Raw genomic sequence first — 14,973 nt, forward strand, 5'->3', positions numbered from 1 at the left:
GTGCGTGGGTTTATCTATGGGCTTTCTATCCTGTTCCATTGATCTATATTTCTGTTTGTGTGCCAATACCATATTCTCTTGATTACTGTAACTTTGCAGTATAGTCTGAAGTCTGGGAGTCTGATTCCTCCAGATCCATTTTTCTTTCTCAAGATTTCTTTGGCTATTCAGGGTCTTTTTTGTTTCCATACAAATGGGGAAATTTTTTGTTCTAGTTCTGTGAAAAATGCCAGTGGTAGTTTGATAGGATTGCATTTAATCTGCAGATTGCTTTGAGTTGTATAGTCATTTTTACAAAGTTGATTCTTTGAATCCAAGAACATGGTATATCTCTCCATCTGTTTGTATCATCCTTAATTTCTTTCATCAGTGTCTTATAGTTTTCTGCATACAGGTCTTTTGTCTCCTTAGGTAGGTTTATTCCTAGGTATTTTATTCTCTTTGTTGCAATGGTAAATGGGAGTGTTTCCTTAATTTCTCTTTCAGATTTTTATCATTAGTGTATAGGAATACAAGAGATTTCTGTGCATTAATTTTGTATCCTCCTACTTTACCAAATTCATTGATTAGCTCTAGTAGTTTTCTAGTAGCATCTTTAGGATTCTCTATGTATAGTATCATGTCGTCTGCAAACAATGACAGCTTTATTTCTTTTTCGATTTGGATTCCTTTTATTTCTTTTTCTTCTCTGATTACTGTGGAAAAAACTTCCAAAACTATGTTGAATAAGAGTGGTGAGAGTGGGCAACCTTGTCTTGTTCCTGATCTTATTGGAAATAGTTTCAGTTTTTCACCATTGAGGACGTTGTTGGCTGTGGGTTTGTCATATATGGCCTTTATTATGTTGAGATAAGTTCCCTCTATGCCTACTCTCTGGAGCATTTTTTATCATAAATCAGTATTGAAATTTGTCAAAAGCTTTTTCTCCATCTATTGAGATGATCACATGGTGTTTATTCTTCAATTTGTTAATATGTTTTATCACATTGATTGATTTGCATATATTGAAGAATCCTTGCATTCCTGGGATAAACCCCACTTGATCATGGTGTATGATCCTTTTAATGTGCCTTTGGATTCTGTTTGCTAGTATTTTGTTGAGGATTTTTGCATCTATGTTCATCAGTGACATTGACCTGTAGTTTTCTTACTTTGTGACATCTTTGTCTGGTTTTGGTATCAGGGTGATGGTGGCCTCGTAGAATGAGTTTGGGAGTTTTCCTCCTGCTGCTGTATTTTGATCACATGGTGTTTATTCTTCAATTTGTTAATATGTTTTATCACATTGATTGATTTGCATATATTGAAGAATCCTTGCATTCCTGGGATAAACCCCACTTGATCATGGTGTATGATCCTTTTAATGTGCCTTTGGATTCTGTTTGCTAGTATTTTGTTGAGGATTTTTGCATCTATGTTCATCAGTGACATTCACCTGTAGTTTTCTTACTTTGTGACATCTTTGTCTGGTTTTGGTATCAGGGTGATGGTGGCCTCGTAGAATGAGTTTGGGAGTTTTCCTCCTGCTGCTGTATTTTGGAAGAGTTTGAGAAGGATAGGTGTTAGCTCCACTCTCAATGTTTGATAGAATTCGATCCTGGCTATTCTTTATATTGTTTTGCCTGTCTGCATTTTCTGATATTTTTGTAATGATTATGTGTGCTCAATTTTTTAATAAGAACATGATGAGAAACACAGGCATTAGAAAATATAAAAATGGAAGAAAACTGAACACAACCAACACAGCAAGTAGGAAGGGCTGGGTTAATGAAGGGTAAATGTGGAAGGGCACAGGCAGACATAGGATGTGGAAGGGGCACAGGCAGAGATAGGACGTGGAAGTGGCAGAGGCAGAGATCTGGGCACTGGGGCAGGGGGTGGGGAGCATCTTGTGTTGGGTGTTTAGGAGGAAGGAGAAACAATGAGCAGGACTTTTTCTGTTATACCTGTTTTGGGTCATCAGCATTTTAAATAGTAAAATTAATTTTATTTTGAAAGGAAATTTTAAATGAAGAGATATCAGTAAAAAGGCACTGCCTTGGGCTAAGATGGGTTAGGACAGGTTGAGACTACAAGAAAGTGTCATAAACTGAGGTGGACGTTACCCCTTGAATGGAGGCCACCGCCTTTGTCACCTTGCTCTTGACTTTGAGAGAAATACAAAACCCAGTGACAATTTGAAACAAATCATTTAGAATGAGAGACTGAGAATCAGGAGCCTCAACAAAAGGGGAGGAGGCTCTGCCAAGAGTTTTTTAGGACAACAGATCAATCACCGAGTCTCCAGAACTTAAAATAACGACTTGGGTTGCTGGAAAGGAAGTGTGTCTCTTTGAATGTGACTGATGGAAGGGATCAACAGCAAGAGTCACCAGAGGTTTGTGAATCTAAATAACCTGCTGAATGTTGCTGAATACCAGAAAAAAACCCAAACCAAAAAACAACCACAAAACCTGTTTTAAGCTTGCTTCTTGAAAGTTCAAATAGAGAAGAAAGACAAATTAACCAGGACAACTTTCTGTGGACTGAATAAGAGCATGCTAACAGTGATGGGAAGAACTGAAGTCTTGGCAATAAAGTTCTCTATGTAAGAGTAAAAAGAAAAAAAAAACAGGAAAATTAAAAGCTTAAAGTGTTGGAACAGGCTTTGAATGTATATCCCTTGGAGCTGGTGATTATGCAAACCATGTTCTAAAATCTACAAATTATCTGTCAATAGTAGAGTTTCATAAAGTGTTTACCTTGGGGTCGCTTCTCTAATTGTGGGTTGGGAAGAGCACAAGAGTGCTTAATTGAAGAGAAAACAGAATTTGAGATTCAAAAGTGTTAAGTGAAGAGTCTGTGATATCAGACTGTTAATTGAGAAGATACTATAACGTTTCTTAGCACTGCACAATTCCATAGTCGACAAATCTCTGCTGAGTTAGCAAGGTTGGAATCTATGTAACTCTCAATGGGACCCTGAGTTCCCTTCCTCCGGCTACTGCCCCACCCTTCATTTTCTGTGGCTCAGACTTAAGTCCAAGCCCTTGTACTTGTGCCTACTGTTGGGAGACAGTACTACTGCTCCACTCATTTGGCCTCTTCAGACCCTGTTATGTGAGACACTGTTTTGTCAAGGGACACCTGTGGTCACGCCCCTCTCAGTGCAGTTCAGCCTATCAGGTTCTCAGCTGGCTGCCCAGAGACTCTGTATTTTACTCCACAACAAAGGACCTCCACATGTGGACAAGAATGCTCTTGCTCAAATGTCTGCTGTCATATTCTGAGTACTTGTTCAGATCAAACTGCTGTTGTTTGCTGGCTGTCAGGGGTTTTTAAAACCCAGAGAGCATGGTTTCCTCTTTCTTTTTCTCTAAAGCAGATCAGGAATTTCCCCTTTTTCCTTTCTCACACTCTCTTCTGCCCATCACATCTCAAAAGACAAAGTTCTGGAGTCACAGCTTTCACCTCCTTCCTCCCTTTGGTACATGATCCAAATCTCCATCTAGTTAGTTGCATCTGTAGCCAGTGCAGTCTGTTGCACCCTCAGGCAGAGAAACCCCATAATGACACTAAGAATTTTCCTCTTTCATGCCCATCAGAACCTTAAATCTGGTGGTTAGGTGTGGACTAAACAGCTGACATCCCTATATAATAGTAATTAGAGAGATTCTCTAATTCAGCCAAGAGTGGTTGGAAATGACTGAGTCTACACTCTGAATAGCAAACTACCTACACCTTATTGAGCATAGTTGATATTTAAGAAAGTATAAAGGGCACTAGTGGAACAGGGATAAACCCTGAATAGGTGTGTCTGAGGGAGCAGTTTTTGATATGTTTATTTTCCTTTGTAAATTCATGATGCTCTTATCATACTACTTATTGCTTTAGGGACTTGTACCCTTGATAAAAATATAGCCCTTAAACACTGGTTCTCTCAGGTCATTTCTGGGGAGGTTTTTGCTTTTTTCACCATGCTTCTCAGAGTGCTGGCTGCAATGGTGGGGTACACGGTGTTTCTTTTTCCCCCCTCCCTAGCTCCCTCCCTCCACACCCCGGGGTAATTCCCTCCCTCTCTCCCTAGGACAAATGTTCTCTGCAGTTGTGTTATCTTTGCTATGATATTTACCTTCTGATAGTCTGATGTAGTCAAGAACTTGGTAGCTAGGAAGAGGACAGTTGGAGGGATGCTTATCCATCTTCTCTATACACCTCTCTTATCCCCTCTTGCTAAAGTATGTTTTGAACCCTTCCAAGGTAGGTAAATGGGGAGGGAGCAGAGTCAAGAGCCCGGGAAGTCATTACTTGAATGGTCCTGCCCTGAGAGCTTTGTGATTAGTTGGCCCGTAGGTGTTTAAGGCTGTCTCTTTCTCAGGTGTGTGCCTCAGTGGTCTTCTCAGAGGCCCCCCTTAGGGACCACACTAACAGTGACTTCCTCCAGCTGCTGCCTTGCCCTCAGCCCTTCTTTCTTGACAATTTACTTCAAAGACACTCAGTCTGCCAGAACGCATTACCTTTCCTGACTATTTTCTTTCGTGGGATTTCACATGGCTCCCAGCCAGCTCTCCCTCCCTTTTGGACCACGCCTGGTCCATGAGAAACTCTTATGCAGTCTTTGCCCCAACAAAGCAGCGACTCCCTGTCCCTCTCCCTCCAAAGCTGTGAACTGGCCATATCTCATCCCCTGAGCTTGCTAGAGTCAGACACTAGGCCACTGAGTACTCTCCTTACTGCAGGGGACCCATCGAATTTTTAGTTGTAGTTTCTTCTTTTTAATGCTTAGATACAGGGCTGGACCACAGGAGAAGCTGAGTGAGAAATACAACTGGGCTCAGAATCTCTTCCTTTCAGTCCTGAGTAAATGTCATTGAACTAAGAGTTTCTTCTCTCCTCTTTCCTGAGACTGTACTTCCCCTGAGCAGGCCACTACAGAGACCCTCTAGACATGTAAAATGAGAATAATAATAGTTCCTACCTCATAGGGTTGTGTGAAGGTTAAATGAGTTAATGTGTTTAAAGCACTTACAGCAGATGCTGGCACATAGTAATTGCCATGTAAGTATCAGCTATTGTCACATTTACAGTGCCATGAGGATGAACCCTCTAGCTCATACCTCTAGTTCTGTGGATCTGAGGCAGAGGGCTGGAGCTGGAGGTGGGATAAGCAAGGATTAGTCTTGAACAGGAAGGAGATTTGGGACTTGGAGTGGCAGACTTAAGTACATTAGGTTTATTAGCTGTACAGGAAGTAACTAATTAAAAACATTATTACTGAAATTTCTTCAAGCTAGGCTTCATGAAGAGAAAATGTTGAATAGCCAGACAAGTGAAATATTAAAATTATGCATTTGGCTATATTAGAAGAAACAGTCGATGGAATATACTGTCTTGTTAAATATATACAGTAATTAACCCTTTACTCAGTGAAGTAGGTGAATTTTTAAAATCCCAGTTTATGCCTCAACAGTATCTAAATGATTGGCTGAGATTTCAAAGGGACTCTGGAGCCCAACAGAAATTAAGATGCCAACTCATTACCTGTCGGCAGTTGAGTTATCGTCCATTTTAGACCTTGAACAGCTATCTTGTTCTGTGTTTTTAGGCTTCTGAAAGGTGCAGAGTATGCAGACACAACCTAAGTACAGTAAGTGCCCTACATACAAGCAACTTCCATCCCGAGAGTACGTTTGTAAGTCCAATTTGTTCGTAAGTCCAACAAAGTTAGCTTAGGTACTGAACTAACACAATCGGCTATATAGCACTGTATTGTAACAGGTTTATAATACTTTTCACACAGCTAATGCTTACATAAAAAACAAACAAGCACAAAAAATAAAGAAAACATTTTTAATCTGACAGTACAATACCTTGAAAAGTACAGTAGTACAGTACAACAGCTGGCATACAGAGACTGGCATGAACGTTCACATCTTTGAAAGTTTGCAACTTGAAGGTTCGTATGCAGGGGACTTACTGTAATTCAACAAAAGTCCTCCCCTGTTTTAGCAGTCCTATGTTTTCCAAATTTTATAAGATTAGCACATTCTTTACAATCAGATAAAAGACCCCTCCAACCTGAACTATAAGCACTGTGATCGTTATCCACCTGCCTTGATTGTTCTTTCTGCTTACTTACCTGCCTGGGCTCTCTCCAGCTTCTGCTGGCCTCCCTGTCTGGCAGCTTCAGGAGCCTTGCTGACCAGATCAGCCTTCACATGCTATCAGATCCTGTTGGCTGTGTCTCCTCTCTCCCAAGAGCTGCATGTAAAACACGGGATGTTCTGCACATTGATTCCATTGATGTCTTGTCAAACGTTCTGAAGCCCACAGCCTCATCAGCCACAGAGGAGGGATCAGAGATGGCCCCTCTAGTCTTTCGACCCTGTTTATTCTTTCTTTTTATTCTGACTTTCTCTTGGCATTATAGAATTATGTGGCAAAGGAAAGCCTGAGGGAGTGGGAAGGAAGGACACAGGGAGGAGGGAGTAGGAGGTCAGTGCTCACAAAAACACAAGAACAGTGCTGGAGTGATCTACGGTGAGAAGTAAGGGCTAGTCCAGTAGCTGATGGGGGGATGAGCATTCCTGGCTAGGGGAACAGATTATCAAAGGCCCAGAGGCCTAAAACAGCTGGGCTTGTAGCAGAATGGCAAGCACCTCACAGGCCATCAGCGCAGGTCTTGAAAGTACCCACATAAGGCTACACTGTCTGCCTGGCTAGTTTCCCATGTCTTTGCCCCAGATAAAAGTGTATTTCTAATATAAATCAAAAAATTTCTAAAAATGTATACTTTCATGTATAACAGATTCATGTTGCTGTACACCCGAAACTAACACAACATTGTAAATCAACTATACCGCAATAAAAATTTTTAAAAAAAAACCACAAGAACAAAAGAACTGCAAATTGGGACTTCTCTACAAAGGCACATTCCTTTCAGAAAGTCAGTGTGGACCGTCCATCATCTCCCAGAACTCCCAGCTCAGGGCTCACGTGGACCAAGTGAGAGCTGCCTAGTCAGTTACTCATCAGGGTACCCTCTGTGCAGTCATCCCACTTTCCTCAGGGGTGCCTCCCACTGCCTTTGGTGGCTTCACATCCCAAATATTTATCAAGGAGACAAAAAGGAATAGTTAATGGAGCCTGTTGTTGGAGAGCAGCAGGTGGGCCAGGGCTGCAGCTGCAGAGCGGGCTCTTGCTTGGCAAATGTTTGACCAGATTTATTTTGCTGTTGTTTTTATTTTGTTTGGATATTTGTCATTGTTGTTACTGAACACATCAAGAGATGATATGTGCCCTAATTGCACTTCCAGAGTACTTTCTGACAATTCTGATAATCTATTGTTTTCAAAATTCAAGTCTTGGCATTGGAAGTTCCTCTAATATCTGAGTCTGGTTTGTACATGAAGGTGGGTCGAGACTGAAGAATCTATGAATAATATATGCAATTTGTAACAATCTGTGGAGCTGAAAATGAAATGGATTGTGTGTGTGTGTGTGTGTGTATGTATAAAATCTCTGTATTTGCCTCCTGTATTTGGAATTTAGAGTTTTAAGTGAAAGTTGGTGCATTTATCTGACTTGCCCACATTATAGATGATACAGTATATTTATAAAGATATTTGCATATCTTTTATCAGACAGATGCTCTTAGATGATTTAGTGTTCTAGCTTATATTTGGAAAATAAATTAATACATGAAATGAGATGAAAAGCTCAGGGGATTTGACTCACTCTTAGTCCTATGTTCCTATTGCACTTGGGTTGTGTGACCTTTTGGGGTCAATGCTGGATGTGGGCAAATTAGTGAAATAGGGGCCCTCCCACCTCTTTCTCTTTTGTTACTGCCCACCTGCAGACTACAGTGTATCCTAATCCTCAGAGGTTTATTTTGGGCCCTGCAGTTCACTGGTTATTTAAAATGCACCTCCCTTCTATTGAGTTTTAAATGGACAGTCTTGAAAACCTAAAGTATCAAAGATTAAAAAATTGGAGTTCCTTAAGAACTTCTGCAACAAAAGCAAACCTGGTTGAAAAAGTGCCTTTGCACATATTACCTCATTCTGATTTTTCTTTCACAGTTACAGAAGCCCTATGGGATAAGGACAGTTTTTATTAGGTATGTTGTACAGATGATAAAACTGATATTCAGAGCTGTAAGACATTTAAAGCCACAATAAGCCTCAGCCCCAAGATATGAGGGTTCATTTCATCTCCCTTGAAGTGCTTTCCACCCCTATGATATAGCACTGCCTCTGCTCTCTAATGATGGAATTTCAGACAGTAGGACAGAAGAGGGAGAGAGACTTTGGGTCGGGGAAGCTTACTCATCTCCTTGAGGATGGCCCTCTGTCCTACCTCTTCTGGAAGAATAATATGGTAGAGCAAAATCTACTTAGAATCGGACAGAATTCAGTTCTTATTAATCCAGCTCTGCAACTTGCTAGCTGTGTGATCTTGGCAAAGTATTTAACATCTCTGAGCTCCAATTTTACATTTTGTAAAATGGAGAAACATTGAAGAATTTGAAATGTGCATATAATATTCCTGGTTTATATTGGAAACCAAGGTGATATTTCTGATTAATACCTCACATTTGCTTTCTCCCTTTTGGGTATGAGGAAAACTCAAATAAAAGGACAATTCAAGCTACACATACAAGTGTTTACACACAAGTTGGCTTCAGGTTAAAAAGAGAAAACTGGTCTAATTCAGATAAGCAATGATTTTTCTATTATCAAATAGTTGATTCCATCAAGTCTGAGTTTCCCAAATGAGTTTTAAGTGGAGATAGAGTCTCATTTCATTGAGTTCTCATACTTGGCCACCTAATTTGGAGGCCATCTGGAGGGCTCATTTTGGGGGTTAGAACACAAACTCGAAGCAACCATGTCAACAAATGTGAGGGGTCTGAGATGTTTTTCCCTACTTGCAAGCTAACGGGTTGGTCAACCACAGTTTCATTGGCCCTGGTGGAAGACTCAAGTGTCCTGAGTCAGAGACAAAGGACCTCACTGCTCACAGCACAGCGAGCAGCAGAAGCTTCACGTTAGTGTCCATTCCCCTTGGCCTCAAGTTCTAAAGAAATACTGGCAGCCCAGGAGGTACTGCACAGATAGCAGTAGGCATCATGGCTGAAAACTCCCAAATTTAGGAAACCATGCATTTTATAATGGGCTGCAAGGAAATCTTTTCAACTTTTACCTCAGAGGCAGTTATTATCTTTATTATACTGGGCAACAAACAAACCTGCCCTTAGCTCGGAGGAAGAGATCTTCTAAGGCTAGTTGTTATACAAACATCCTTAAAAAGATAATCCGTTGTGCGGGGGGACAGATTAGGAGTATGGGATTAACAGGTACAAACTACTATACATAAAATAGATAAATAACAAGGATTTACTGTCTAGCACAGGGAATTATACCCAATATCTTATAATAACCTATAATGGAATATTATCTGCAAAAAAGCAGAATCACTATGCTGTATACCTGAAACTAACACAATAGTGTAACTTAGCTATACTTTAATTTAAAAAAAAAGATAGTCTAGAGCAAAGAGAGTCAGTGCCTCTACTTACAAGATATGCAGCAACAAGAAAGGCCCATAGAGAGTTGTCTCCCTGAAAATGACATTCGCATTCATTGCTGATTACACATGTACTAATATCCACTAAGAGCACTAAGGCACTGCTTGTTTTGTGATGGGTCAGGGAATTGCTTGGAGTCACAGGGTCCTCCACAACATCTTCCAGTTTCTCTCCTTTGAGAACACTGATAGTTTTCTTCATTGAGCTCTTTCTCCCTTACCAGTAAACTGACCACACTTTATATTCTTAAAAGTTACTCCCTCCCCAAGTATTTAAAATATTTGTTACTGAGCACTTCCTATGTGCCAGGCATTGCCAATGCTTCTCATAAGTTACTGTTATCTCCATTCCACAGATGAAGAAACCGAGGCCCAGGGGTTAAGGCGGTTTAACCAGGATCACATGGGTGATTAGTGGCAGGGATTGGACTGAAAGGTCTGGTTCTTTGCAATCTCACTAAAATAATAATATTAATAATAATAATAAAGAAAAGCAAAATGTGTCTTATGAAGTTCTTCCTTATTGAAATATACTTGGAGAGGGGGATAGAGAATTAGAAGCAGGAACAGAAAAACTGGGGGAAAAATTCTCTTCACATTTTACAGTCACCATTTATGTCACTATATATACAAAGAATGCTTGGAGAAAGCTGTAAAATAATGAATTGCGTATGGGAGAAACATTTGTATTTCAATTGTCTACATTTAAGAAACACTTTGCATATCTGTTCAAGGCTTCCAGGCATGGTATTGAATATGAATGAGAGAGGAGGAAACAAAGGAGGCCCAGAGGCAAGAAAAGGCAATTAGAGGGCCTCAGACAGGGCACATCAAGGGAGGTAGAGGCTTTGGCCTGACCTCATCACCAAGCTAGGTGAAGTCTAAGTCTGTTTATGGCTGTTTTCTCACTGAAAATGGGGTCTCCCTTCATGGCCTCCTCTGAGACTTACCTGTGATTACATCAGAACTTGGGCCATAATTTTCCTTCATAAATGGCTTGTGTGGCTGCATGCAATATACAAGTTATTGGACTGTAACCAGTCACTTCATTAATTTTCAGATGCATTGATTAGGTTAATATGTGCCACAATCCTAGAAGGGGAGAAAACTAATAGGCTTCAGCCAAACTTACCTAAATTCATGGTATCTTCAAGCGTCTGCTGTTAGAATTAGACCAAAAATTAACTTTCATTTTTCAAGTGAAGTTATGAACTAGTAATAAAGACCCAGAGGCTTTGCATTACTTTGTGTTTTTACCCCTGTAGCTGAGAGAGTAAATAGAGCAGGCACTCTTACCCCAATTTTATGCATGAGATAGGGGATGCAGTGTTAAATGACTACTGAAACCTGCTCATTGCTGGTAAAACCGAACAAAGTCTTTCCACTAGATGGCGCTGCCCACTAAGCTAGAGGCTTGGCTTGTGCCTGCTGTTCACGGAGCTTGTTTCTCAGTATACAATACTGCAAGAATTTCTCCCCCACCCCTTAAATAACTGAAAGAAGAAAGCCTCATTAAAAGTTCTGTGGTCTTCCTTAACTTCTCTCTGCTCAGCCATAATTTAGTGTGGTTAGTATTAAGGTGTACATCTGAACACGGTATTCCTGGAATAGCAACGTTTTGGAGGCCACATTTATAAAGCAAATTTCTGAAGATTAGATCATTTTTTAAACACTTTGGTTTACATGATTAAAATTGAGATGGGTATAAAGAAAGAAATCTGACATTCCAGACAAAACATGGACATAGAAACAAGGATAAACAATTGAAAATAATACCGCTGGAAGAAAAATCATACACTTTTGATGAGGCTTTGGCAATAGTAACTCAGAATAAGTCATAAAAAGAAATACTGTTTTGAAACTTCATTGTCTCTCATTTATGAATATCCTAGAAAAAATATAATAGTATGTGGAATTCAGGCTTCTTTTGTTCAATTAATATGCTCTATTCAAAATATCTTTTTTTTAAAAAAAGCTATTGTTTATAAATATAAACAAATATTGGCCTGTACTTGGGTTTAGTCTGGGTTACTGCACAGCTATCTCTTTGCTGATAGTTTGGATGATAGATATTTCTGTCCTGGTTACCGTTTAGACTAGATTTTTTTTTTAAAAAAGAATCTTGTTTTTTATATTTAATGGAAATCTTTTTAAAGCAATTTTAGGTTTACAGAAAATTTACACAGAAAGTGTAGAGAGTTCCCATAATCTCCTCTTCCCCCTTTTTCCCTATTATTAACATCTTGTATTAGTGTGATACATTTGTTACAATTGAGGAACAATACTGATACACATTATTCTAACTAAAGTCCATAGTTTAATTAGGGTTCCCTAGTTCTTTGAGTTATATAGTTCTGTAGGGTTTCACAAATGTATAGTGCTATGTATCCACCATTATAGCATCATGAAGAATAGTTTCACCATCATAATTCCCTGTGCTCTGTTAGAAAAAACACAATTTAAGAGAGTAATTTGAAAATCTAATTGGCTTTATTAGATGATTCATGCATCGGGCAGCATCCCATCTAGCAACTAGAAGAGTGCTCAGAAGGGTTGTACAAAGTGGAAGGTTTTTATAGGAAGAGGGGTGGGGCAAGGAAGCTATTAGCAAAAGAAAAGATTATTTTTAGGCCAGGACATCTTTTGGGGGGTGAAGAGAATGACACAGGCTTTATCATGCCTCTTCTTCCTCTGGGGGGTGGAGAGGGCCCATTTGACAGATTACCTTATTGGTGCTGACCAGAAAATTCCAAACAGTCTGATTAAGATAACATTTCTGGGGAAGGTTGAAACTGCAATTAGTTAGGTATTAAATCTGCATTTGATATCCTGGACATTAGACAACTGATGCCATTTTGGGCCTGTGGTTTTCTTTTTAACAGCTCTGTCTATTCATTCCTCTCTCCCTCAGCCACCAACCCTTGGTAATGACTCATTTTTTTCCCCTGTCCTTTTGCCTTTTCCAGAATGTCATATAATTGGAACCATAGAGTTCCAGTTAGCCTTTTTAGACTGACTTATTTTCCTTAGTAATATGAATTTTAAATTCCTCCATATCTTTTTGTGGCTGATAGCTCTTTTTTTTTTTACTTGCTGAATAATAATGCATGGATGTATCAGTTTGGTTATCCATTCACCTGTTGAAATAACATCTTCATTTCTTCCAATTTTTGGCAACTATGAATAAAGCTACTATAACCGGAAAGAAATGACTGTCTCTCTATAAAGGAATGATAATTAGACTAATAATATTTTTATAAGCAATAATAGATGCCAGAAGACAAACGCTAATATCTTCAAAGTATGTAGAAGTTACCATCAGACTACATTTGACAGGGAAATAAATGATCATTCAAGAGTAAAGTGCAAAATAAAAACATTTTCAGAAATACAGAAGCTGGAAGTGTTGGAATTTCTCTTTTTCTGTTATAGTCTGTAGCTTCACTAGGAAATGACTAGTATGGATTTATTTTTATTTGTCTTGCTTGGGACCCATTGTACCTCTCAAATCTCAGAATCCATATCTTTCCACTGCAATCTTTATTACTTCCCTTCTGTTTACATTGTGTTTCATTTATTCTTCTTTTTCTAGTCTTTCAATGGAAGTTAAGGTTATTAATTTGAGACTTTTGGCTTTTTCTAACATAGGCAACTTGGGCTATAAATTTCATTTCAAATACTGCTCTAGTTATGTCTCATACAATTTGATATGTTGCTTTTACACTTGCACTCAGTTCAAAATTGATAATTTCTCTCTTGATTTCTTCTTTAATTCATGCATTATTTAGAAGTGTATTATTTAGTTTGCAAATAATGGAGTAGTTTCTAAATATCATTTTGTTCTCTATTTATAATTTAACTCTAAATGAGGTCAGGGAAATATGTTTCTTTTTATTACTACTTTTGAGAAATTTGATTATGATATACCTTGGTTTAATTTTCTTCATGTTCTTATGTTTGGAATTTGTTGTGCTTCTTGGATCTGTGAGTATATAATTTTCATCAAATTTTGAAAAGTTTCAGTCATTATTTCTTCAAATATTTTTCTGTCTCTCCCCATAAGGACTCCAATTTTACATCTCTACTTATTTTTTTGAACATCTGGAATATAGCTAACTTTTAAAAGTGTTAGTGTTTAAGCTTGCTATTTTATTGTTTTCTGTTTACTTGTTCTGTTTCTTGTTCTTCTTTTTACCCTACCTTTTCTTCTTGCAAGTTACTTGAACTTATTTTTTAATTCCATTTTCATTTATTTCTAGTGTTTTTAAAATACAACTTTTTTTAGTGGTTGCCTCTAGGTATTAAAACATATATATGTAATATATCACAGTCTATTTGTATCAACATTTTATCACTTTGAATGAAATGTAAAAACTTTGTTTTCATTTAGGTTCCTTTAAATTTCCCACTTTTAGAACATAAATGTCTCTAGTATCTCCTCTGCACACGAGTACTACATCAGATGATGTTATAATTTTAGCTTCGTCCATCAAATATAATTTTTAAAAACTCAAAAGGGAAAGAATAGTGTATTATACTTACCTCTATTTTTACCCATTCCATTGTTCTTTCTTCCTTTCTTAAGTTCATGTCTCTTTCTGTTCTGTTATCACTTCCTTTTTGTTTAGAAAAGTTCCTTTAGTCACTATTTAAGAACAGGTTTGTTGGCAAAAAAATTCTCTTAGTTCTATTTATTCTGAAAATGACTTTGTTTCCCCTTCATTGCTGAAAAATATTTTCACAAGATAGAGTTCATTGTTGACAGGTCTTTGATTTTAGTAGCAAAAAAGTTGTGCCCTTTTTTGGTCACTTCTTATGGTTTCCATGGTTTCAGTGAGAAATCTGCTGTCAAATAGTTTTTATGCACTATAGGTAAGATTAGCTTCTCTCAAGAGTTTTTCTTGGTCTTAGGTTTTAAGAAGTTTGATTATGGTATGTCTTGGTGTGAATTTCTTTGGCTTTATTCTGTGTACAGTTCACTAATCTTCTTAAATTAGTACATCTGTGCCTTTCAGTAAATTTGAGATATTTTCAGCCATTATATCTTTGAATATTGTTTCAGCCCCCCACTTTTCCTCTCCTGTAATTCCAGTGATACAAATATTAGATATTTTGATATTGTTCTAGAGATCCCTGAAGCTCACTTCAGTTTTTTTGTTTGTATGTTTGTTTTAATCTCTTTTTCTCTCTGCTGTTCACTTTGGGTAATTTCTATTGATCTTTGAATTCACTGATATTTTTCCTCTCTTGTCTCCAGTTTACTTTCAAGCCTGGCCAGTGAGAGTTTTTTTTTTTTTTTTTTTTTTTGCGTTAAGCGGGCCTCTCACTGCTGTGGCCTCTCCCGTTGCGGAGCACAGGCTCCGGATGCGCAGGCTCAGCGGCCATGGCTCAGGGGCCCAGCCG

This window comes from Physeter macrocephalus, chromosome 19 (genome assembly GCF_002837175.3).
Source record: "Physeter macrocephalus isolate SW-GA chromosome 19, ASM283717v5, whole genome shotgun sequence".
Taxonomy (NCBI): Eukaryota; Metazoa; Chordata; class Mammalia; order Artiodactyla; family Physeteridae; genus Physeter; species Physeter macrocephalus.